The sequence below is a fragment of the Ochlerotatus camptorhynchus genome, unplaced genomic scaffold (genome assembly GCF_037179485.1).
Source record: "Ochlerotatus camptorhynchus isolate MF236.1 unplaced genomic scaffold, CSIRO-AGI_Acam_v1.1 ptg000082l, whole genome shotgun sequence".
NCBI classification, from domain to species: domain Eukaryota; kingdom Metazoa; phylum Arthropoda; class Insecta; order Diptera; family Culicidae; genus Ochlerotatus; species Ochlerotatus camptorhynchus.
In genome coordinates this window covers 1,796,120-1,820,590 of record NW_027040572.1, presented here as the reverse complement: position 1 = coordinate 1,820,590, position 24,471 = coordinate 1,796,120, and the positions used below count along the sequence as shown (strand labels likewise).

The 24,471-nt window shown below is 39.3% G+C and overlaps 1 protein-coding gene across 1 annotated transcript in view; it reads right to left on the bottom strand.

Annotated features, from left to right (window-relative positions):
- knockout (Stork-head domain-containing protein knockout) overlaps positions 1-24,471 on the bottom strand; it is a 467,593-nt gene that overhangs the window by 130,327 nt on the left and 312,795 nt on the right. The window contains exon 5 of the mRNA XM_065217988.1: positions 22,797-22,823. The gene's annotated coding sequence lies outside the window, so the exon portion shown is untranslated. The remainder of the gene's footprint in view (positions 1-22,796; positions 22,824-24,471) is intronic.

Genomic DNA, 24,471 nt, shown 5'->3' with positions numbered 1-24,471 from the left:
TCACTTTTTTTTTGCACATTGAAGAGACCATCCAAACAGCCGGCCTCAGTTTTAAAGAGGAAAGTCGAAGCAAAGCGGAGAAGAGCGCATGGTATTGAAAATTCAATGAAGCGGAAATTTTACTTTTTTCTTTTTCTGCACTGAGGTGGATCCATCACTGACTGTTCGGTGTAATGTGCTTAGGTAAAATGTCTTTCGGCGAAATGTCCTTGGGAGAAATTTCCGTCGGCGAAATAACCCATTCGGCGAATTTTTATAGGCGAAATGTCCCGATCCTCAGTGAAATTGATCATGGACATTCAAAATTAAGCTTAATTGTGATCTACACACTTAGTTTTTTTTTCTACCGAGCTCGGCTGTGCAAATCTCGGCAAAAATAAGTTTCACTGAGATCTCAGCTAAATTGACATTTGATTCCTGAGTCTCGGATAATGCTTACCTGAATCTCAGCCAACAAATGAAATGTTTGCAGAGATCTCAGTAAAACTTTTTTTGCCGAGATTTGCACAGCCGAGCTCGGTAGAAAAAAACTAAGTTTGTAGTAGTAAGATTTTATGATAAAATAGTTAGTGAATTTTCGAGTTAATATAATTGAAAAAATATTTCACTGTACTAATGCTCGAATGAAAATTCAAACATAATTTCCTATTTCATGTCAACATCATAACTAAATAATTAATTAAATGATTGTGTTGCGTTATGGACTTTAACAATTATGGTTTTTCTCTGATACAGGATCCAAAACCGGATTTTTTATAGCTCTCTGCACAAAATTTCAACATTTCTGTACTGGGAAAAGCATCTTGTATATACCGGGAAAAGGCCAACAGGTGGCCACCGACCTCGACCTCACTGAAATGTTCATATATATCTATTGATTGTGATCTACTCTTTGTTTTAGAAATTGACAAATAATACATCTAGAAACCTGAGTTTCACAGGTAAGTGCGTCAGTTTTTGGCATCTTAAATGATCATTCTTTACCTTCCAAGAAATCGATGTTCCCACGGAAATTTTTAAAGATTAGCAATGCTTAGCAAACTTTCACCAGGTTACTCAACACATCATTCGTTAAATTATCTAACAAAACACGCAGTACATACATCACATCAGAAACTGCAAACCTATTGCAAACCCAACTAGACGGAGCTCCTGCCCTTTTGGGGGCAAATTAAATTTCCCATACTACTTCGTTGGTGCTGCACCAACTTCCGCCTTATCGACAGACAGTCGAGCAGCAGCTTCCAGTACTGAGCCCGAAGCTTCGGTTGCTATATCTGCTCACAATCAGCGCTAAACATTTAATCAAAACCCTTTTGAGAAATTAGCCAAGAGGACCCCTAACGGTGGCGGGGAGCTGCTGGTGGCAGAAGATAATTGAACATCAACCTCCTAACACTCCTCCTTCTGCAGTACGACGTCCTATCCGACCAACAGCGCAACGGTGGGGGCGCAATGAGGTATCTACCGCCGATACACGGTGATGGAACTCCGCAGATGGATAAATCTTCGTGTCTAAAACGTTGTAAAGCGCCGTCTGTCTTACTTACCATCAAGTGCTAATATCGTTTCCTCCGTGTTCGACAGCATTCGAAACAGGTCGTTTTGCGATCGCGAACCCCGACAAAATAAAAGCCGAGAAAGCATAGAATGTGACGGGTCGGTGGGACATCGACTAAGCAAGTGCTTACAACAACAGCGAGGGCACACGACAGCAACGGCAGCGATCGGTATATCGCCTCTCAAAAACGGCATTTCGTGATCTAGCTTCCGAGTGTCATGCCTCCGTTGAAAGTGAGATTGATTACAGTGAATTAACGTCGGTGGCTATTAGTAGGATTTAGCACCTGCCGCTCTGCGGCTAAGGGTTGACACTTCGTGCTTCGAAAAAGTAAGTGCCGGTGATCGTGAGAGGAGGAGGATGTGATTTTTTGGCGTGTTCTCTCCTTTCACCGCTCCCCAACGGTGTGGGTAAAGCCTGCGGCTCCAAGCGCCATGACAGGTGTCTGGCAGCAGAAAATTAGCACTTTTATTCGGCTCTTTAGCTGTGCACCCCATTGCGTTTAATAGCATTCGGAAACTGACAAACGTTGTGCAGGTTTATGGAACCTCAATCAAGCTACATGTGGCGTAATCGCACGACAGCAAGGAAACGATTAACACTCGGTTAATGTGGTTGCTTTTGGAGCAGGATTTTTTCCCCCTTCTGTTGATCATATTAATTAATGACTTGAATGATATCTGATGAACTGCCAATAAGAAAGGTATTATGGAGATCCACCAAGTAGATTGATCGATTAAGCATGAACAACCAGGACTAAAAACTTAATTAAATTGAGGATCAAATTAACGAGCTTTTATGCATTGAAATAATGTACCGTAGAATGCGGGTAAATTGGTCAATGGGGATTAATACATTTTTAGATTATCATGGACTTGCAAACTTGAAGGCAGATGGTTGGTATTAATTGGGCCGCCCCATGAATACTCATGCGTTCTTATGAAGACAGATATCAACATCTCAAAATGCATTTAGACATTTTTGAATTATTATTATTATTAATTTATTTGATAAGGCTCAACCGAATTATGTTTACAGAGCCGAGGATTCTTGTTCACTATACAATACATCTTAAAACTATAGTCAAAAGGTACAAAACAATAAACATTTTATCTTCCGCTATCCAATAAGCTTCCTCTACTAGAACAGGAGCCGCTTCCAGTGGTTTAGTTGTATGGCAGATTCGCCAATACGAGGGTCAGAGCGCTTCCATTGTAGCAATGGACGCAAAACGTGGTCAGCACTCACACATTCAACACGAAACGGTTGCTTTGCAAAGTAGACGACGCATGGACTGAAAGAACTGCTGATGAAGAACAATGAGGAGGACCATACAATGGTTGCTGCCAAGTAAACAGACGATCGCGTGACACACATTGAGAGTGGTCTGCTTCTGTCGACAGCCGAGTGAACACTGACATTTTTGAATGGAAACCTTAAATAGGTGCTCTTAAAGATAAAGATAGAAGTGATCAGAGATTTTGTGCCTCAGAAAATCCCGGCGGCGCCGACTGGGATAAAATTCAGGCCTTTTGGGGCGAGAGTTGTTACAGTTTTGTTTTCGTTGCCTTAGCACAGCATCAAATTAAATACTCGTTTTGTTATCAACAGAAAAAAATTACATCAAATTGAGTTTTCAGTTTGCTTTCACTGCACAATGGTCTCAAAGCAGTATTTAGGAAGACAAAAAAATTTGCACCCTAACTATCACTTATAGGAATATGGTGTCATCGAGAAAGTTTCTTTATATTTTTTTTGACAATATTTTTATGTTTGTGAAATTAGGGTGGTCCATATAATTGGTGAATTAAAAATACAAACTTTTATTTGAAATACTTGTAAAACACTCAATTCGAAGCAATTTTGCACAAGACATAACATTTATATGACTTTTTTCAATTGTCAATATCTCTCCATTTGAAAGATTTTTGGTGAAAAAATTCGAGAGCTTTTTTTGTTTAATGCATTAGATTTAATTAAAAAAATGTCATGTTTTACAGCAAAAACTAGCCATAAATTTTCAAATAAAATAGATTACAGCTTAATTACTATAGCAAAAATATGCGTCACAAAAATTTCCACCAGTATCTAGAATTTTTTTTAAAGAAAAATGAACGTATAAAAAGATATTTAAAGAAAGCCTATTTTTTAGGGGCCACCCTAACCTGCTTGTTTAAAAAAAATCATAACTCATGTAGATAGAAATTAGGTGTCGTGAGCAAAATTGCTTATAATTGATTGTTCTACAACTTTTTAGAACATTGCATTGGTCTATTTCAAATAATAAAAAAAGTTTGTATTTTTAGTTCACCAATTCAACAAAGAAAATGCCCACGAAAATGTTCCGTATCTTTTCTGCGCTCGTATTGTTCACTTTCTGGTTGTTGTTTTGGAAAGTCGGAACACCTGTCAGGGAAATCACATATACACACTTAGATATTACTACCGACTTCGGTACTTTTTTACCGTACGTTCAACAACAGCAGAACGGTCGGTAAAACTTTGAACATCATTTCAAAAGCTGATTCACTAAATTTTAATTTCAAAACACTGGCAGCACACAATAAGAGCGGTTCCACAGTGAAAGTTATGATTACGTTAAAGTTTTCAATAATTTTCTCTAGAGATATAAACCCTTCATATAGAAAAAAAAAACTGCTGAATGGTGGCTATTAACTTCTTATCCATAAATGTGGAAAATAGATTATAACAAATTTGACCTTTTGTAATGTTCCTCGAGATAATTTATGTCCTAATAAGTGAGCAGTTACTAATCAAGCGAATGTTTACCAGGCATGAAAAATCATTTGCATTCATTTCGTGCATTCATTTACATTCATTTGGCCCTTACTTTTTTATCAACAGAATTCCGCAAATTGATGTATGGAGTTTTTGTAGGATTTATCATTAACTACAACTTTTGTCAACATTTTAAATCCGTATTTCTTATGTATGACGAACCAGAGCGAACAGAAGCCACTACTGTTTTCCAGTGAATGTATTTTACATTCACTGAAAAACAGTAACAAGTTCTGTCCGTGATGCATAAGACATACAGATTTGAGTTATGGGCAAAAGTTGTAGCTAATAACAACACTTACTAAAGCTCTATACTTCATTTTGCGGAATGCTGTTGATGAAAAAAGTTAGAGGCAAGTGAATGTAAATTAATGCATGAAATGAATGTAAATGATTTTCCATGCCTGATCTTGACCCACCTCCGTAGCATATATGGGGGCGTCGGTGAGTCGCTGGCCTCTCGCTAAGTAGATGGTACACCAAAAATATCCTTGCTTTCCCCGTAAAGGAGAAGACGGGGCTGGCCGCTTTTCCTGTTCTGAATTATGAATGGAAAGCTATTCACTCCCAAATAGTTGTCTTTAAGAAATTAGAATAAGAACGTTGCCAGTTGCCAGTATGCAATCTACGAATTACTCCGTTGCAAAAGCAACGCAACGAATTTTTTAGCTTTTAGAACGATTCTGAGACTTAAACTTATTCGAATTTCTGGATATAAAAACTAATAGGGTTACGTGATGTGAAGGAAGACATTCCGCGCAACTACATTAAACCGGACTAGTTCATGTTGATCTTCGTCAACCTCGTCTACAATTTGGACTTCTACATGAACACATGTCAGGCAGCCTTCACGTTCAATTGGCTAAACTTGGTGAGTTCGTTCCATTTGTAAATTTTTATCTTTTCAAACCAGTAACGTTGGGAGATCACCTTTTTGTGGTGCGTTACCCGAGCAGGAAAAAATAACTTATTAATAACAAATTCAGGTATGAAAATAGCATATCTGGCATCCTAAATATGGTATTAGTGAGGCTGACATAAGAGGTAAAATACCAAAAATAATACCTTAAAAATATTCTACGAATAACGAAATAATAAATAATTTAGTTATTACAATAACAAACGGATAACAGATGCTTTTTTAGATGCCAGAATACCATATTTTGTTATTTGAAGGTCCTCTAATACCAATTCAATAGCTCTTTAGGTATTATTGTTTACAAACTGAAAGATAACATTTTGTTATTTTGGTATTCATTTGATATTTTACAAAATATTTTGATAACTGTATAATATAAAAACAAGGTTTTATACCACAAGCATACCGAAATCTGGTATCGTACCACATTAAGATATTCATTTGTTATCGATTAGCTATCGGTTCCTGCTCGGGTACTGGTATAAAATTTACCACCGAACCCTAGTCGTGACAACTTCAAACTAGGGAATCAGGATTTTCCAGTAATCAAAGGATCACATTTTAGTCCTTTTAACTTTTTATGACTTGATAATGGTGATAAGACTCGGGTAGTGACCACCAGTTCTGCATTTCTATATTGTATATTTAAAATCAAAAATATTGTTTATGTTCATAGATTTCACATAATGCTTTTCCCATTGTCCTTCTCCTTTTCCTTTCCCTCTTCTCTTTTCAGAAAGCGAGTAATGGTGCTATAGCCATAAGTCATAAAAGGCTAGGACAAGAGTTAGTGCTCATGCCCCAACCGTCAGAACAAAATGGAGTATCACTTGACCTCTCTAGCTTTGATGCTTCCAACGACCAACCAATGATATAATGACCAAAATCGGAACGTACGGCACGAGATGTCCACGTTTCATCCATTTATTGGATTCTGAAGCATCGTGTTTAAATCTTCGTTTTAAACAGGCCCGATGTTTTCTGAATCATCTTGCCCCTTAAATGCTGCACAGTAGGCCTGGCCGTTTTGATATGTGTGACGCATGTTCGATGTGAAACATGTATCAAATAGACAAGAAAAATGATGTAGGTGTAGATATCATTTTCCAGGATGCTTTCAAGAACTGGCTGTGTTGGTGCTAGATTAGATTCGATTAGATTAGATATGTGAGCAGTTAGTAATTGAGGATAAATAAAAAATTTCATACGTTTGTTGTAACGCATTGAAAACCCCCAACATATATATTTATGCTGCTTAGATAGATGATGTACGATAAAACGATAACTATTGAGTCTTTGTCACCTCGGACAACCACAAAAATGTTATTAGTGAGATTTTGTCGAAAATGATAAGCCATTTTTTTCAGTTTTTTTTAAAGCAACGTGGTGGGAAGCACCTTACTGCTCTTATTGTTGAAGTCTACCATTCGTGTAAGTTCCCATCGGAAACCATGCTCGCACTCACTCGATTCACCACCAGCATCAAGATACGAACAAGTGTGGAAACATGCATATCCCAAAATGTAGACAACAAACGCCCGCCACCAGCGCTGTTGTTGGTTTTGTTTAGATTTGTTCAACTGTCAAAAAATACGAAGCATTTACTCCAACTCCCTCGTCATCATGCTCTAACCCACTGTAAGCGCACACTGTTACTAATCAGCTATTAACTTTTACGTGTTATCCAACGGTGGTGGAAAGTATATCAGGCAGCATGACTTTGATAAATTCATTTTTCACCTTCGGCTCGGTAGTTTGAATGAAAGTTTTGAGCGCATGCTTCGTATGTCACACAGAGATTTCGATTTCAATCTAACCGCTCTCGCTCAAGAGGTGTTAAAATTTATTTAGATTTGATTGATTGGCCGCAGGCACGGCATGGCATGGTGCAATCGGCAGGTTGGACATGTGCTTTTACTTTCGTTTTTTTCGGAGGAAGTTATCGTACTGATGCCCTTTTTTGGGGGAAGTTCATGGGTAGTGTAACATTACTAACGCAGGCGGGATATGGCTAAGTATCCATTTTCGATTGATTAATGGATTGTATGTACTGATCGCTTGATGGGTATGTATTTGAATTAGTGCACTTCCCTGAGTGGCTGGCACAACAGAGAGCCTAATGGATTCAGTTAGTACACACGTGGGGGTTATGAATGTATTGATTGTTTTCATTGAGTGTGCTTTTTCGAATCAGATTGCTTTCACTAAATGGATGATCAATCAATTTGGTGTTGCGTCAATGGAAACGGTGTCTTGATTAGCTTATGTGTATACAGCCCATTGACTGAATAATTTGATTTACATTCAAATGTCAGGATGAAGGAACCCAATGATGAATGGGCTATTGTTCAAATGTACATTTGTACAATGCAGTGTCCCATTGGAATGAATGTCAATATTAATTGTTCTGTTAGTAAACACCGTGGATTTGAATACAAATCTAATTATTTCGTTAACATTATGCAAGATGGCTTAATAAATTGTTCCTGACAACATAAGAGGAGACCAGTGATGAGATTTGGGAGATGGGGCCTCCCTCAGCTCCAGTCGGTAAAGGCTCAACTACAAAGCAAGACCATATTGGAGCTGGCTGGATTCGATTTCCGGTCCGGTATAGGAATTTTTCGGGTTGGAAAATGTCTCAACTTCCCTGGGCATAGAGTATGGTTGTACTTGCCACACGATTATACTAATGCAAAAATGGAATAGGCATTGAAAGCTCGCAATTAATAATTTTAGAAGTGCATCTAGAACACTAAGTTGAGAGCACGCAATAAGCTAATATGCGATATGCAATAAGCTTGAACTACGAAGAAGAAGAAGAAGAGCTGAGATTTTTAATTTTCCTTGACAGATTTCGCGCGATATTCAAAAACAGTTCTTTCACATTAACTGATAGACTTGATCAGGGCTCTACATTTCCGAAGCTCTAAAATGAACTCGAGTTTTGTTTCTCTCATACAACGCGTTCAACGCTTCATTTTTATAACGCCTAGCTAGACTATCAACAAGAAACGAAAATGAAAAAGAAGCACGCTTAGAAGGAAACTCTGGCTGTGGATCTTCTCGTCGTTGCTTTGCTCATCGCTTTCAATGGAAGTAACGTCGATTTTCTAGTTAAACGAAATCTCATTATGGAGGGGGAGGTAGCTCGTCGATTCTTCCGGTTCGCCTCCTAGCATCGTGCTATAAGGTACCAGGCGATTACCAGGGTAGTTGATCGATAGCTCGATGACGTCGTTTCGTTGGCGTCTGCAATGGGAAATTCTCATAGCAGGCGTTGACGATGGGACGTTGTCGAGTTGTTGAATCGCAACTATCGTGGTAACTCACTGATTACCTGTCGATCTGCCAAATTTGGAAAGACGTCTGCATTGAATTGTCTCATATAATAATATTCCACCCACTATATCACAAGAAATTGCGAGTAGCTGAGTGGAATGGAGATAAGTTAAGCATTGGGTACAGAACCAAGTCTCCCCTGGGTGGTGCCAGAAGATGAGCGCAATAGAATCATCAAGTTGCCATAAGGCACGGAATGAGACTATTGCATGGCTGGGTAGTCAAAGTCTTCCATTCGTTAGTCATTTCAGGTGGATTAGAACAGGTTTAGGTGGGCGTTGGCCAGATTTGGATTTTTCAGATGTAATCCTGGATAGGACCCTGTCATTGAACGTCGCGTGAAAGTGGAACTTAATGAAGGCCTAAGTACTTTTTCGTAGTTTTTAGTTTTCGGATTTGAAAGATCGTCGGTTACAGTGGCCTGCTTACTGAGCAGAAAAATGCGGTCCCAGCTCCTGACATATCAAAGAGATTTATGGTAAAATCGCTTGTGTATCGTGTATTTTGCGAAACTCGTTGTTGTCGTTGGTTCCGGGTTTGAATGGATACAACATTTTTAGCAACGGTATTATGTGATATGAGGGGCTCGGTGGCCTTAGAGCAACCGTTTTTGCTTACTGAGCAGAACATCATGAGTCTAATCTCAGGCCCTTCCACATTCAAGATTCGTCAATCGTTTTATTTGTTAATATGACTACATGGTAATAACAGCAACTCGGTGATTAAAAAGGTGCTCGTCTGCCTAGTGGCAAACGTTTTTGCTTACTGAGCAGAAGACCGTGGGTTTAGTCCCAAGCTCCTTCGCGTTATATGATCGTTAGGACATCAATTCAGCTTATCGTTTACCAAAACGAACCCTGCTGCAAACCCAACCCTCTTATCCAACATCCCAGTGATTCCTCGTGGAAGTGCAGAGGTGTTCTCGGCTTCCATCAAAGCGAGTGTCATGTCAACACAATCGTTCCCATTCCTTTCTTGACCTGTGTTCGGGCGCGGCCGGCACTGGTATTGCCTAATTTAAGATCACCAGTTTTTACACATTGAGGATGATTGCTAGTCCCAAGCATCGTCTATTGGTTCTCTGTGTAATAACAGCTGATCTGGCAATAACAGAGTAGCAACCGTGGGCGGTCAATCAAGCTCAAGCTCAAGCAAGCTTAAACGAAATCTCATTATAGATTTCAATCCCTTTCACGAACACTCTATCACTGCTCTTTCAATTTGTTTAAAATGCGTTATGTTCCGTGTTCGATAATTTTTTTTTAGAAAAATATGAGGATGGAAGATAAATGTGCGTTTTCACGTGCGAAATGCTTTAAATACATATTTTCATTTTCCGTCATATAGGGGAATTGACGTATTCTCGTCAATCTAAGCAGCGTCTGCACTTTTACTAGCATTTTCTCAGCGTCACGCACATATATGAAGTGTCTGTTTGTTTACATTCATCTGCTGCTTGCTTCTCTATCCATTTCAATCGACAGAATTTTTCAAAACGTTTTGAAAGCGTTTTTACAACGCTCCAAATTTCTCAGGTGAGTGTGACTATTGTCGGCAGTCTCTTTTTCTTCGGCAACCTTCCCATTAGAACTGCGTGTTAACCAGCTGTTCTATTATCGGCAACTCGAAATCAACCTCATTTTGTAGTGCGTATGCTTTATTTGAAGAAAAATGTAGCATTACTGGATTGCTCGATCGTTCAAATATAATCAGATTGAAGCTGAAAGGCTAAACAATCGTTTGGACACATTCAGGGAAGTGCGTTGATGGGAAAACATAGTGAAATTAACGTTTAAATTTTGGTTGCCGAAAACAGTCAATGGGTGCCGAAGCCAACATTTACCCTACGTCATGAAACATCTGTTGATGTGTTTCATGAAAGACGAAACCATCGAAGTCGTGCGCCCTTTCGCTCTTCCGTTTCCCCGAAGCTTGAAAAAAAGACCAATGGAGCGACGGGAGAAAGAGAGACAAGCTATTGAACATTTGTTTGTGCATGCCGACTGAGGTTCTAGAATGCTGCGAAGCTGTTCGACTTTAACAGAATAACAAAGCCAGCAGTCTCTTCGTCGCATCGATTTGGTCGATTGAAGCTGATATCCTTAAAATCCTTGATTCTAAAAGAAAATCTTTGTCAAAATATCATTAATTTTTTCGTCAAGGACAAGGATTTCCCTGGTTGCAAAAAGTGTAATTTTGTGCATTATGTGTTACATTATTGGCATCCAAGCAGGTCAGATCGTAGATGCTTGTTTACTTGAGCGGATCCAACAAATTTAACCCAAGTAACCAAAAGTTCTGATAAAAGGCTATTTGTGGCTTAAGCAGCTTGGTTGAAGGTGGTCTATAGAATTCTAAGCAGCCTCATTTTAAGTCGTTATAAGAACTTGAAAGTTCCGGTACCATAATTGAAGAGCATTCTAAGCAGCTTCTGGCGGAACTTAAACAGAACTTTTGGAAAATAAATTAAAAAAGGTTTTTGTCCTCTACATCAATTCTATGTTTACTTCGCACTTTTATGAAAGTTTATTCTAAAGCAGGTATTAATGAGTATTGATTTATCAGCATTAGTAGTAGAATTGGAGCTGTTTGAAGAACTAAACCCAGCCCTTCTGCATGAGAGCCCCAGAACGAACCGCTACGCAATCTGAGATTTAGTAAAATGAGCTGTTGTCCCGCCTACTGTTGGAGTTTTCAGTGCCAGACTGACTTGAATACTAAACACAACACTTTGATAAATTTTAAATTTGTGTTTGCCCGCAAGGTATTCCAACACACTTGTGGCGCAGTGATTAGCAATCGTAGATCGCATGCTGAATACACGGGTTCGAATCCAGAAAATTACTTTTTATTTTTTTTATGTTTGGATAGAATGTTGCATAAATATGTATAAGAATTATGATTTATTCGGGCCACTGATCATAGGCTTAACATTTTATATTTTCCCAGGCTTAGACAGCTCTCAATTAACAACTGTGGAAGTGCTCAAAGAGCACAAAGATCCAGTAGCGACGTTATAAAGCCAAAAAAGCAGTGTAAAAGGCATTCATGTGTTAATCCCATTCCGATTATTCGTTTCCAATTGCCAAATCCAAACTGCATACCAATCATGACTCCTACGCAGCTATGACTGCAAATCTACCATGGTGCACCGCACATGTGCTAACCGCAACGATTCGTTACGCTTTTCGACGAAAAAACCCCGGGCGTCAGAGCTCAAAGTTGAAATCGATATTGAAAATTACTACTCCCACCTGGGGCTGCAGTCAGCGAGAGCGGTACGATTCAGAGCTGGTGGAAATTGGGCCAATTTCGGCGAATAAATGCTTCTCATTATTGGAATTTTTGTTTTGACCAAAGTAGATCGGAATGCATGTGAGCTGGCCCCGAACACGCGAGGCGGGAAAAGTGAAGCTGTTATGAAATTTTTCCCGACGCAGCACCCCCGCACTGGGTGAATGGACATTTGATCATCGTCATCTTTTGTTGTTGTTCATGCAGTGTGGCTTTTGGTCACTGACTTCTAATGTGAGTGGCGTGTCGGTGTGACATCACAGCTTATGTGATTTTTTTTTTCGTTTTGATCTACTTTTCACTTCTTTTAGAGCGTAGCTCAGATGCGTGGAAATCGACTTTAGAACGAAGGTCGAAATGGATCGCCCAAGTCGCTGCTCAGGACCGCACACCACGCTTATGCTGTGCTGCGTTGGTTGTCCATTCATGGAACTGTATGCGATTATCACGATTTAAAGGGATCTAACCTGATCCAAACATGGTAGTGCGCCCATCGTTAGCCGTTAGTGAGGAGATCAATGATAAACGATAATTATTGCAACCGAAGCAACCACCATTGACGACCGGGTGTGCATAGTGCATCCAAATCTCAGAGTTGCAGAGATCAAGATGAAGCTGAATTGCCGGCAGTAATCGGGTATGATTAGAGTACAAACAAATAGACGATTACATGATCCATTCGCCTCGCAAGGTCTCAAGTGCATGCATGATCGGTTGGATGATGAACGAGCCAAGTTGCCAGCCCAGAGTGGTGTGTGCTACCGATGATGGTGCTGCTGCATGCTGCGGCGTGTAATAGTGGCTAGTCATGCTCAGGCTCAGTCCTAGGTTTGATGCTCATTGTTCGTGGTTGGTTGGATTACATTCGATTATCATTGAGGGGGGCTCTGCGGAGAAGTGTTGTTGACATCGATTTTCACGGGGTTTAGCCGGTTAGTATAAGCGTACTTGACAATTGATTGTGGTACAAAGGACTTGAGAGTGGTGTAATGTGTGGAGATGCACAACTCCAGCTAATTGGGGTTCAGATTTTTGTTTGGATAATCGGTATGATTCTCAAGATCATAAGGTCAATTTAATTTCAAGTAGCCAAGAGCCCATGAAGAGATATTGAATTCAATTACCTTTATGAAATTTGCATAGCAATTATCAGGGAGAATCGTAAATTATTACTTAAATCGCAAGTTAAATCGTTTATGCAAGGTCCGGAGCATTTTGTGGATTTACGAAATTTATCAATTTCTGCGAACTATCGGACATGTACATCTAATCTACGGAATCTGATTTCTGAAAAATTTGCAGCACTGGAAAATCAAAGATGAAGTGGTGTAAATGTCTGAGTGAAATGCACTTTCCAGCAACTTTTATCGCAATGTTGTGCTCATTTCTAAGGCTTGCTTTCAAGCTTGCTTCCATTCACTTGCTACTCGCGAGCGTTCACTCTAATCGCTCACGAATCATAAAATTGCTGATTGTGACACTCTGAAAGCAAAATTGACAGCTTTCATGTGTCAGAAACATACTTTACAACCTCTGCATATTTCAACATATTTTTATAACATTTAATGATTCCAAAATTCCGAAAATCTTTTTTTGAAAGCGAGTGAGTGGAAGTGGAAGTGTAATATGACTCATTAAATTTAGTTTTTAAAGAATCATGGTTCAGTATAGGTACCCGAGTAGTGGGGACAAGCAGATCGGGAGAAAATAAAAAAAAAAAAAATTTAGAATACATATCTTATGATTTCTGTCTGTCTGTCTGACCCTTATAGACTCGAAAAGTACTGAAGCGATTGGCGTAAAAAATTGTATGCAGAGGTTTTTGGGGCCGGAAAAGGTTCTTATGATGGTTTGAGACCCCTACCTCATCTGTAAGGGGGAGCTCCCATAGAAATGAAACAGAAATTTCTGCATAACTACTCTATTACATTTTCGTTCAGTTAGTAGCAAGCGAAACGCTCGCACGGGGTTCAGTTAGTAAGCTATATATATTTTATTAAACCCGAGTAGTATCTTTAGTATTAATATCTAAAGTAAATATGGAGTAACCTAAATATCAAAGAAACAATTCCAAGAATAGCATGGCGAATACTATTTAGAAATGAATCCTAATATCCCAAGTAACATTGTAAGTTTTATCGAGGTTTTAAAGAACTATTCAAGCCTAAACCATAGTCTTCAAGACCGTTATAAAACCAAAATTGTTGCTTGGGATGTGCATATCAAACAAATACCTCAACCCATTAATTTGATGCCGTAATTGTTTAACAGGAACCATAATGTGATGTCGTTATTGTTTACGCAGGAACAAATTTCAGATATAATTTCTTGATTAATTACATCTTTTTTTGTCCTCTGTTCGGGACCAAACACTACTGCGACCAGTAAATTGATCTATTGTAGTATATCCCGTATCTTTAGTTTAGTGCATGTCGTATTACTCCATCACTATTGAGAAATGATGAAGTATTCGATTTTTTACAGTTGTCATTCTTGAATTTATCGCAAGGATCCGACTCTAATTGAAAGGTCCCGCTATTTATACCCTTCGGAGTGTTGAAACACCCTCCAAAGGCGCACCCCTTTGTCAGTCAAAGCTGGATTCCTTAGCAAGAAAATTAAGGAATGACACCGGTTATGACCATGCACCAGTACCCTAGTCTTAACCACTTCAAACTAGGGAACAACGAATGGAAGGTTAGGAATCACATAGATGAAGACTAACTAACTCATTTTTTCCTTATTTCAAGATCATCCTCGGTGGACAAAGCCGAGTCTTGTCACTATCAACAAGGCATAAAAAGTAACAAGGACTAAGATGTGTTCCTTGGATTACTGAAAAATCCTGTTCCCCTAGTTTGAAGTAGTCAGGACTAGGATTCGGTGGTAGATCTTACATCCCGTAACGTACCACGAAAAGGTGATCTACCCACGTTACGGGGCTCTTACTATATATCATGCTAATGCATAGCTTTTTTTGGTATTAAGATCATAATTTTGTATGACTGAGATATTTTTATCTACCCGGGAAATGATTAATTCAAACAACATACCAATTGCTTGATGAAATAGAACAGCAAAATGTGATATTAATTTGCAATGATTGTAGTTATTCTTTATATGTGGCAACAACTGACTTTGCTATTACTTAGTTATGGTCCCATCGATTTTTTTATATATTATTTTTGATATTTTACCTCTTCTATCCATCAAACTAATGACAATTTATCATGTTCTTTTCCCTAATTTTAATAGCATAACATGCTATTGATTTAAACTCCATCTTCTCCCGTCTACTCGGGTAATACTATAAATCAGTTTTGTTTGTAATTGCTTAAATTCGCATTTATAAAATACTAATTAATCTCCCTCGGCGAATCTCCGGAAGGTATATTGTAAGAAGCAGTGGACTTACTCTGGATGTCCTTTGGAGTTATCCACATAGTCTTAACAAAACAATCTACAAAACCCTTGAAAGTTCTGTTGATCTATCCTGGAAGTCCTCTGAATTCACCAGAACGGGAAGCTTACCTGACCAGGACGTTGTAGTATGATCACTGTTATGTAAATATAATTTAAGAATTGCCAAGCATTATTTTGAATTTATAATTTGCCATCTATTTTTGTATTTCAATGTTAATTATTATTCACGTTATTTATTTACCATTTACATTTATTCATTTTGAGGAATAATTACACGCTCACTTAAGTGATTTTTTTTTTTATATCTTTATTAAGGAGACTTTCAGCCCTGGGCTGGTTCGTCTCCAGCACTTTAGTGAAATTGAAATCACTATTACAAATGAAACGTATTGTAAATTCGCATAAAAACGAAACGCTTGCATACAAGTTGACCGCCACTGGAAACGTTCACAGGTGTGTGAGAATCGTTGTAAAGTCCAAGGTTCGAATCCGAACCATTCTGTCTCGTAAAAAAATCAATCGAACCAGAAATAGATTGAAGCGAGACAGTTTAATCAAACGGTATGAGCGAGAAAGAGATAGAGTTTCAATCGGCTCAAGATCGTAGTTGATGATATTTGTCGTTTAAAAAGGTCGTTAATTACTTCGGCAATTGACGTACTTCTGGCCACGAAGACCATGCTCACGATTTGATGTGAGGGTTTTTGGAACGTCCACTCATCCATTTTGACCTGGACGCGTTGGTAGTTATTAAAATGTGAGAAGTGATAGAATTTAATGTTACTTTTAGTTTCCTTCGCATAGCCTAAAAGTTCAGCAGTTAGGTAAAAGGTGACATGCGGTCAAATTTGTGTGTGTGCGTTCGTTTGTGTGGAGATTGTTAACACCACGAAAGAAGAGCTCGATGAGCGAAAAAATCTAGCGATCACCAGAGTGGCCAGATTGTTTTTTCATTACTGGTAGCTTCTCAAAATTTTTATCGATAGTTATCGGTAGGTCGTCTTAAGAAAGCTTTCCCGATACTTGAAACCTTTGAGAGCGGGTCTGCTGCAGAACAATTCACTGTCCTCTCCTGTAAACGTGTCGAAACCAATATTTCTAATTCTAATGAAATATTCTGACTACACGGAAAACAAAACACAGGTATTGAACATTTTTCAAGATTACTAAAAATCTGTGATTCTCGGTAGGAAAAGTGAAAAATCGGTAGTTTTTAACCTTTCGTATGTGAATCGGTAGGCATCTAGAAAATCGGTGGAACTACCGATAAATTGGTAGGTCTGGCCACCCTGGCCATCACTAGAATAAATCCTCACACAGTGAGGAACCTAGAGAAGAAGAAACACGAATATGAAAATCTAGGTTATACAATTAAATAAACTTACTTAAATGTTTCAAAGTAGTTTACCCCAATAAATATTTATTCGTAAATATTAAAGAATTCCATGTAAATTAATTTTTTGGTTTCGAGAGTTCTCACATTTCTCGTCGTTCTACATTTTTGTTTTTGTGTTCTTTTACGCTAGGTTAGACTGCCTGGGAAAATCAGTCTCTACACTCACGTGTCTCGATTGGCGAGGATTTTTGGATAAGTGAGTTCCTCTGGTGAATGGCGTTTTTCGTGACTAGGTAGAACGACCGGTAGCATCAACCACTATTTTGTCGCGATTGAGGCGACCTCTACTTCTGGAGAATCTCGATCCATCATACCATTTGAGTCTTCTGTGTCGTCCTCAGCTTAAATTTTTGGTTCTGATTGAAACAAACCCGCCCAGGTTTCTAGCCGGGCAAACAAGACTCGACGGACGGTCCTCCCCGGAGGTGGCTCTTAAGCCGTCCGTTTATTGAGTCAGGGAACGTTACAGGAGACGGTAAACCGTTAGCCGCATTTTGCGCGCTACAGCTTTAAAACAACATTATATCAAGATTATATCAACTTCTGTTATAAATAAAAACCGTTGAAATAAACTTGTTTTGAGCGCTCTGTGATCAAAGGAGGATGATAAAATCATCATGGCATTTGAAACAAAATTGTTATATAATTTGTTATTTCTAAAATTTAAACATTATTTTAACAAAGTTTGTTAGAATTAGCACTCTGTGAAATGAAACACATTTTTTTAGATTTTCGTTTTGGGATAATACGGTTAATGTATTAAATGTTGGCCTAAGTGTTCCTAATATTGGGTCCATACATACATTTCGAAGGAAGCATTTTTTGACAATGTTATACTGTAATCCAAAAATATTATTGTTCCATTTTTTCGTGTTTCGGGTAGTTTCGGTTGGAGTTTAGTACGATTTTACACAGAAAGTTTTCAAGAATCGCCTATGACGAAGAAAGGTCTGTTAAATCTGGAAAATTTTGAAACTGGCTAGATACCCAACCCAATGGAATCCCATGAATTTACCATAAAGGAATTCAAATAGAGCAAAAAGCAGCTTTCAACATCCATTTTTATTTATTAAAACACTCACACAGCCACTCACACAGCCACTCACACAGCCACTCACACATACACACATACACATTTACTTTATTTTGACACATAAATATAACATAACCACTGCTATCGTAAATTTGCCAGCAACGTTTACCGAACGTATGGCCTTACCCTGCCCACTAAGAAACCTCCAAACTCCTGTGACACTTATGAGCGGTCTTAGAGTTCTCTGCATCTCTCTTAAGTAAGTGTCCAACTAAAAAGCCTTCCCATCCCCAGCAGTTGATTCTAAATTCGTTCTACGAGTTTCAATTCCGTCCTAACGCAATGAAACGCCATTAGATTTTCTTCGTCCTACGGATAAACGTAACAAAGGGGATTCGCTAGGAGCGCTTCTTTTGTTTTGAGAACAATGAGATTAAATATTCATACAATGCGCTCTAATAGGATTTATGTTGTAGCTAATGAACTAACGCATCGCAGCCAACCTATTATTGATTTGTGCACGGTGAAATCATTATTATTATTGATATTTTCTGATCGATAGAACGGAAATGGGCGATTACGACAAAATAGCGCTCTACCCTATAATCGTGTGGCAAGTACAACCATAGGGATGCTAAGAATTCAATAAATTAGAACAGTCAAGTCTCCCTTACTTGATCTCTCCTTATCTTGATTTTCTCCCTAACACGATGGAAATCCAGACTACCTCGACCACTTTACTCATAAAAATTTCCAAAATGTAGCTCCGTTACTCGATATTCTCCCTAGGTCGACGGTCCCTTCAATACCGAGTTACGAGATGAACTAACCAACGAGCTAAAAATCTCGCTAATAAAGCTATAAAAAAAACCAATATAGAGTTAAGGAGAGTTGGTTGCAATACAAAATAATTATTGGATTGGCCGTTCGCGTGGCTTTGCGTTGATGTGTAGATGCACAAGCGTCATAGTCGATTGACGGTGGCAGTTCAATCTTTGTCTTGCCTGGTAGACAAATTTTCGTTGGAAATTAATGTCAGCGACTTGAGAGTGATGTTATCTTTTACGGCGATGACCCAGATTGCTCCTTAGCTGTTACGATTAGGTAACTAAAAACCTCCAAAACCACCAAGCCTAAAGCGTGCAGTAATGATCCACGACTCAGCTACAATAATTTTATTTCGTTAAATCCTGAAAAAGGTTACGTTGTTGATCAAGAATGCACAGCTAGCATTCTAAAATTGAAATTGTCACTACAAGACACTTCTGATCAACAAGCTTGCTTAAATTATCACTATGTAAGCACGATTGCACAAAAATAGTGTGAACCAATGATATACACGCTCACAGACGGCCTTTTTTCTCTCCCCGATCATTTTCACAGATCAATCGAACCGAACGAATCGATCTAGCCAGCACTGCTCATCGATCTGCGAACGGACGAGTTCACTCTATCGGGAGAAGTTGCAATTCCACCGCAGTCCACCGTGTTATTTCGAAATCAGTCTACCTGGGAACCGCTCGCCTGTAGGAGCCACGGCAAGTAGGAGAATCGACGTCTTGTAACAGCAGTAGCAGGGACAAGAACCTCATAGGATTGACGTGACATTGCGTATCGCTTAAGTACAGCAGCGAGAAGTGACGGTCGTTGTCAAGAAAGGAATAAAATACCACACTCTGTCCCATATCCGCACCTCTATCATCGAGGCCCTTGGTGTGGAGGTGAAGTCGTCGACTGGATACGTCCAGTTCATCGCCGTCTACTGCCCTTGACAGTGTGCCGCCAGCAGTGGACTAGCGGCTAACTTCAAGAAGGACCTGTCCACCATCACCCGTACCGGTTCCCACTTCGTAGTTGGAGGAGATTTAAATGCTCGCCATGAGGCCTGGCGGAACTACCAGCAGAACCAGAACGGTCTTCTGCTGTTCGACCACTCGCAGCATGGGCTGTACTCTGTTTGGTTTTCGAATGAATATATTTAGCCACCCCATGTTTACGTCAGTGCAGAAAGTCGCATGAATCAGAAGATCGAAGAACGTTAACTCAGTTGCCGGCGCCAGCAAACTAAGAAGATTTGAGCTTTATGAGCTACTTTTTGAGCTTGCATCTACTCTTTCTTAAACAGTTGAGATGGACTAGATGGAAAAGGCATCAGCATTCTCACCAAGTTTGTTAGAAGTCTGGGTTCAAATCGGAGTAGCAGCAAAATGGACGCTTTTTGTATTTGTTGAGCTTCCTAAGGGGGGCGGGGGGTGGGGGATTAACTGCAATAAATAACACAGTATCATCTGCAAACAGATAAATGTCGCAAAATCGTAAAACACGTCGCAAGTCATTAATATACATAATAAATAACAGGGGCCCTAATATACTTCCCTGGGGCACTCCAAGGTTATTCCCTACGGGATTGGAAACAGAATTATTAAAAACAGTCAGTTGAGTTCTGTCAGACAAACAGCTTTCAAACCATTTATTTGCAGTACTCGTAATTCCAAAGCGCTTGATTGATCGGAACAATAAGGGCCTTTCAAAATCGCGTTTTAGATCCAAAAAACAGTAACAATCGTATCTTTTCCCTTCAAGTTATTTTTCCACTTCGCTAATATCAAATTCAACACAAGAATGACCTTCCCGATATCCCCATTTTTCTGGTATCAACAAACTATTACTATTTAAATACTCCAACAGCTGGCCTTTAACAACAAGCTCTAAAATTTTCTCTAATGTGTGCAACATGTTGATGGGACGAAACTCTTCTGCTTTAATCGTCCCAGCAACTTTTTGAATAGAAACCACTAAGGATTCCTTCCAAATTTGTGGCACATGTCCAGTTTGCAATGATTCATTAATGAGGTCCAGCAAGATGTGGCCGATGACATGAAAGCAATCTTGAATAACTTTAGCATTGTCTACTCCAGCCGATTTTCCTAATGAAAAACGAATAACTCTAAGATCATCTAATCTAATTGGGTGAAAACCTTCAAATCTACAACTACTATTAACTGGCTGCTTTATTTCGTCAGGCTTATCGACCAATTCAATGGATTGATTAATCAATAAAACACTGTCGACAAAATAATCATTAAATGTAGATGCAATTACTTGTTCCGACTGTTCTAATGCGCCATGAAAAGTTATGGACCGTGGTTCGCAATTACTAACTACACACTTAAACACACTTCGGTAAAAAAAATTACCGTTGTAGATCGGTAATCCTAAAAATTATAGATGTTTCGGTATTTTCTCACTCTATTGCTGAAAACTGTAAATAAAATTACCGAATTTCGGTGATTTCATTTCGATTCAACGAAAACGGTAAAAAAAAAATACCAGCAGATCTGTAAATCAGCTTCATCACTGACCTCGGTGAAATATTTTACTATTTTATTTTACTGATGTTTCGGTAAACAACCCGTTCCATTACTGAGTTCGGTAGTTTTTACAGCGAGAAACGTCAAATTCGCGATATTGTGATTTTTGACCTTCTTAAAAAAAAAAGTTTGTAAGTGGAAACAGAAAGATTTTATACCGGCAAACACAATTTTCGATTGTACATATCAGAAATGTGATGCAAGATATAGAAACTTCTATTCTTTAAAACGCCATATCATCGTTAATCATCCACTTGTAAGCTTTGTTTCAGCCAGAAGTACCACGAAGGGAAACGATCCACTCGGGGAAACTCTTTTCATCGGTCATGAAATGCATACTAAATGCGATGAAGCAAGTTCTACCCGTGAATCAGAGACATCATTGAATGAACTCAAAAAAATTATTCATCTGAGTATTTGTATTTAATTTAAATAATTGATAAAACCCCGAAAACGCATTGAAACAATATTAAAGCGAATTAAATTTGAGTCGGTAGACTTTAAAAAAAAATACAGATCTTTCAGTAATTTTCATTTTCCATATCGTCTCCAAAATTACAGTTCTTCGGTAAAATCAATAACAAATCAGGGGGCGTAGTGGTTAACATCCATACCTCTAACGCCAAAGTCACGAGTTCAAATCTCATCCCGGACAAGTCACAAATATAACGGCGCCGGTGGTGTAGTGGTAAGCGTGATTACCTCTCACCCCAGCAGGCCTGGGTTCAATCCCAGTCGGCGCCGCCGGGATGTTCTGAGGCATAACATCTCTGATGGGAAGTAAAGCCGTTGGTCCCCGGTTCATGAGTTGATGGGTCGATAGGTAGGGTCCAGGTGTGGGAGCTGCCTTCCTGGCACGTCGGTAGCATTGGTGCTCAGCACGGAAAACAAGATCGACGGAAAAAACAAACCAAAGGAAAAAAAAAAGTCACAAATGACCCATGAGTGTTAAAGTGAATATAACAAAAAAAAAATACAAATCAAGCTTGTTTTTTCGGTAAACGTTACCGATCGCTCGGTACATTTGACAGCTAATTTTGCTGATTCAGTTTACAGATTTTTCGGTAATGTTCTCCATTACCGAACACATTACCGACCGTTCAGTTGTTGAGAATTCGGTAAATGAATTACCGAAGTCGGTAGTTTTTTTAAGTGTGTAGGTTTTAATAAAGATTTCAAAATTTTCCATAACTCTTTGCTGTTGTTTTGATGCTGATGAATCTCCCTTTGAACATACGCACTACGAGTTTTCTTTATCGATTGTGAATACTCATTACGCGCGAATGTGTACCTATTCCAATGATTGTCATTATTTGATCTACAAAACTGTTTGTACCATTTGTCCCTTTTCCGTTTATGACCTCCTCGATACCTTATTTATTTAAAAAAAAAAACAATCATTCATGTGCAACATTTTAAGAAAGTTATGACACGCTGAAACCTTGATTTCTATATAGCAAGCTTTGTTAATTTACATTTATACTGCTTAGAGCTTCTACACAATGACGAGTGTAAAAGATCGTCTGATGTTAATTTAACCTCAAACAAGGTCAAAGTTAAGCAGCATCGAGATTGTTACGCAAGTGATCAAGAGTGAATTGAATTGAATTAATCTAAACCATTAAGCACACAATTTCTCAACCCCTTACAATACTGACCTTTACGCCGTTGTTGCCCGATGGAATCTGAAATGGAAAAGAGGAAAGAGCAAACGTTTTAATAAACTGCTAATCTATTGAACGCCCATCTCTGTATCTTCTATAGCTATGCCGTGAGGTCAAACGCGTTTGTAGATCTAAATTAGAAAAATAAACATAAATAAACAGAGATGTGACGGCCACAGAGGGCAGCCGCCATCCATAAATCCGAAATGAATGAATCAGCCCTTTGGTCATCTCAGCCAACAAAAGGAAAGAAAGCAGCAAAGCAAAGCAAATCCGAAGAAAAACAGATTCAAATCTAGCAAATCGATATTCCTCGCGTCATCAGCGGAGATCTCGACTCCGTGCTGGAGCCGGAGAGTGGAAAAACCGTTACATCCGGTGACCTGGCTGTGTTGTCTACTGGTCCTCCCCGTTGCAGCAGCAGCAGCCGTTTGCAGGCATTTCGTAACAGACAATGTTGTGCTAGGTACAGAATGTTTGCCAACTTGCGCCGCAGCTGCTTAGTTGCATTCTTGAAACCGCACACTTCACGTCGTGGTCGTAGCATGAGTGGCAAACAACCGCGATGACGATGATCTAAATAAGTTAAAATGTGGGGTGGCGAAAAAGGGCGGTCCTGACAAACCTAGATCTGTCCGAGTTCGAGAGGTGGGAATCTAGACTGCATGTGGAACAGATCAAACGGTTTGCAGCTACTGGCTTGAGCCTGTTTGTAGCTACAAGTGGGCTGTTTGGCGGGTTTTGCAAGCAGTCGACCACACCGCACTTGTTACGACGCCCACATTGGTCTACTTTGGAACGATTTGAGTGGCAACAGGCTATTTGTGCTGCCCGCGTCGAGAGATGATTGTTTTTTCTATTGCTTCTATTATGTCTACCCAGGTGGCTTTTTTAACCTGTTCCGTCGTCGTCGACTGTCTACTGGTTATTGGCACGGATATTAGCCAAGAGTTTGTTCTTTGGCAGCACCCATGACATTCATCCCACAGACCTCGAAAGTGCGTCCATATATCGATTTGCATCGCCTCGTCAAGGCATCGATGACGCTGACTGGTTTGAATGAAACTGTGCGAAACTAATGGGCCATATCGTCGTCGACGGCAACGACGACAAGATAATTGATCGAATCTGGTACCGCGGTCATTGGATCGATGGACACTTGAGCGGCCTCACGGTCGAGTGGGCGTGGAGCTGGATCAAGATTGTGGTGCATTTTGTTGACCGTTTGGAACAGGACCATAAATGGTGTGATTTATTGATGGGATTGGTAGGATTGGCCGGTTGAGATCATCTGGATGAAGATATCTGCAATGTAGCTGCTGGTCGCACGTTTTTGCCTTTCTTGTATAGCGAGGTGTACCGAAAGGGTATAATATCACTTCAGAACACATTTTTGATCTAAGTCCCGGTGGGTCAATCGACTCAGTTTGGCGAGTTCGGAAAATTTTTGTGTGAGTGTCCGGTCGTTGTACCGATGGTCATCAGTTTCAGCTTAGCCAGACTGAAATAAATTTTGACGAGCTTTCTTACACAGTTATGTTTTTAAGGTTTTGAAAACTTAGTTAATTTTTCGGACTATTTTGACTTGTAATTTTTTTTTTAGAGATCTCGGAATGCGATCTTTGTTGTAAAGGGTGTCCCACAAAAAATTGCATTACGGAAAAAATGC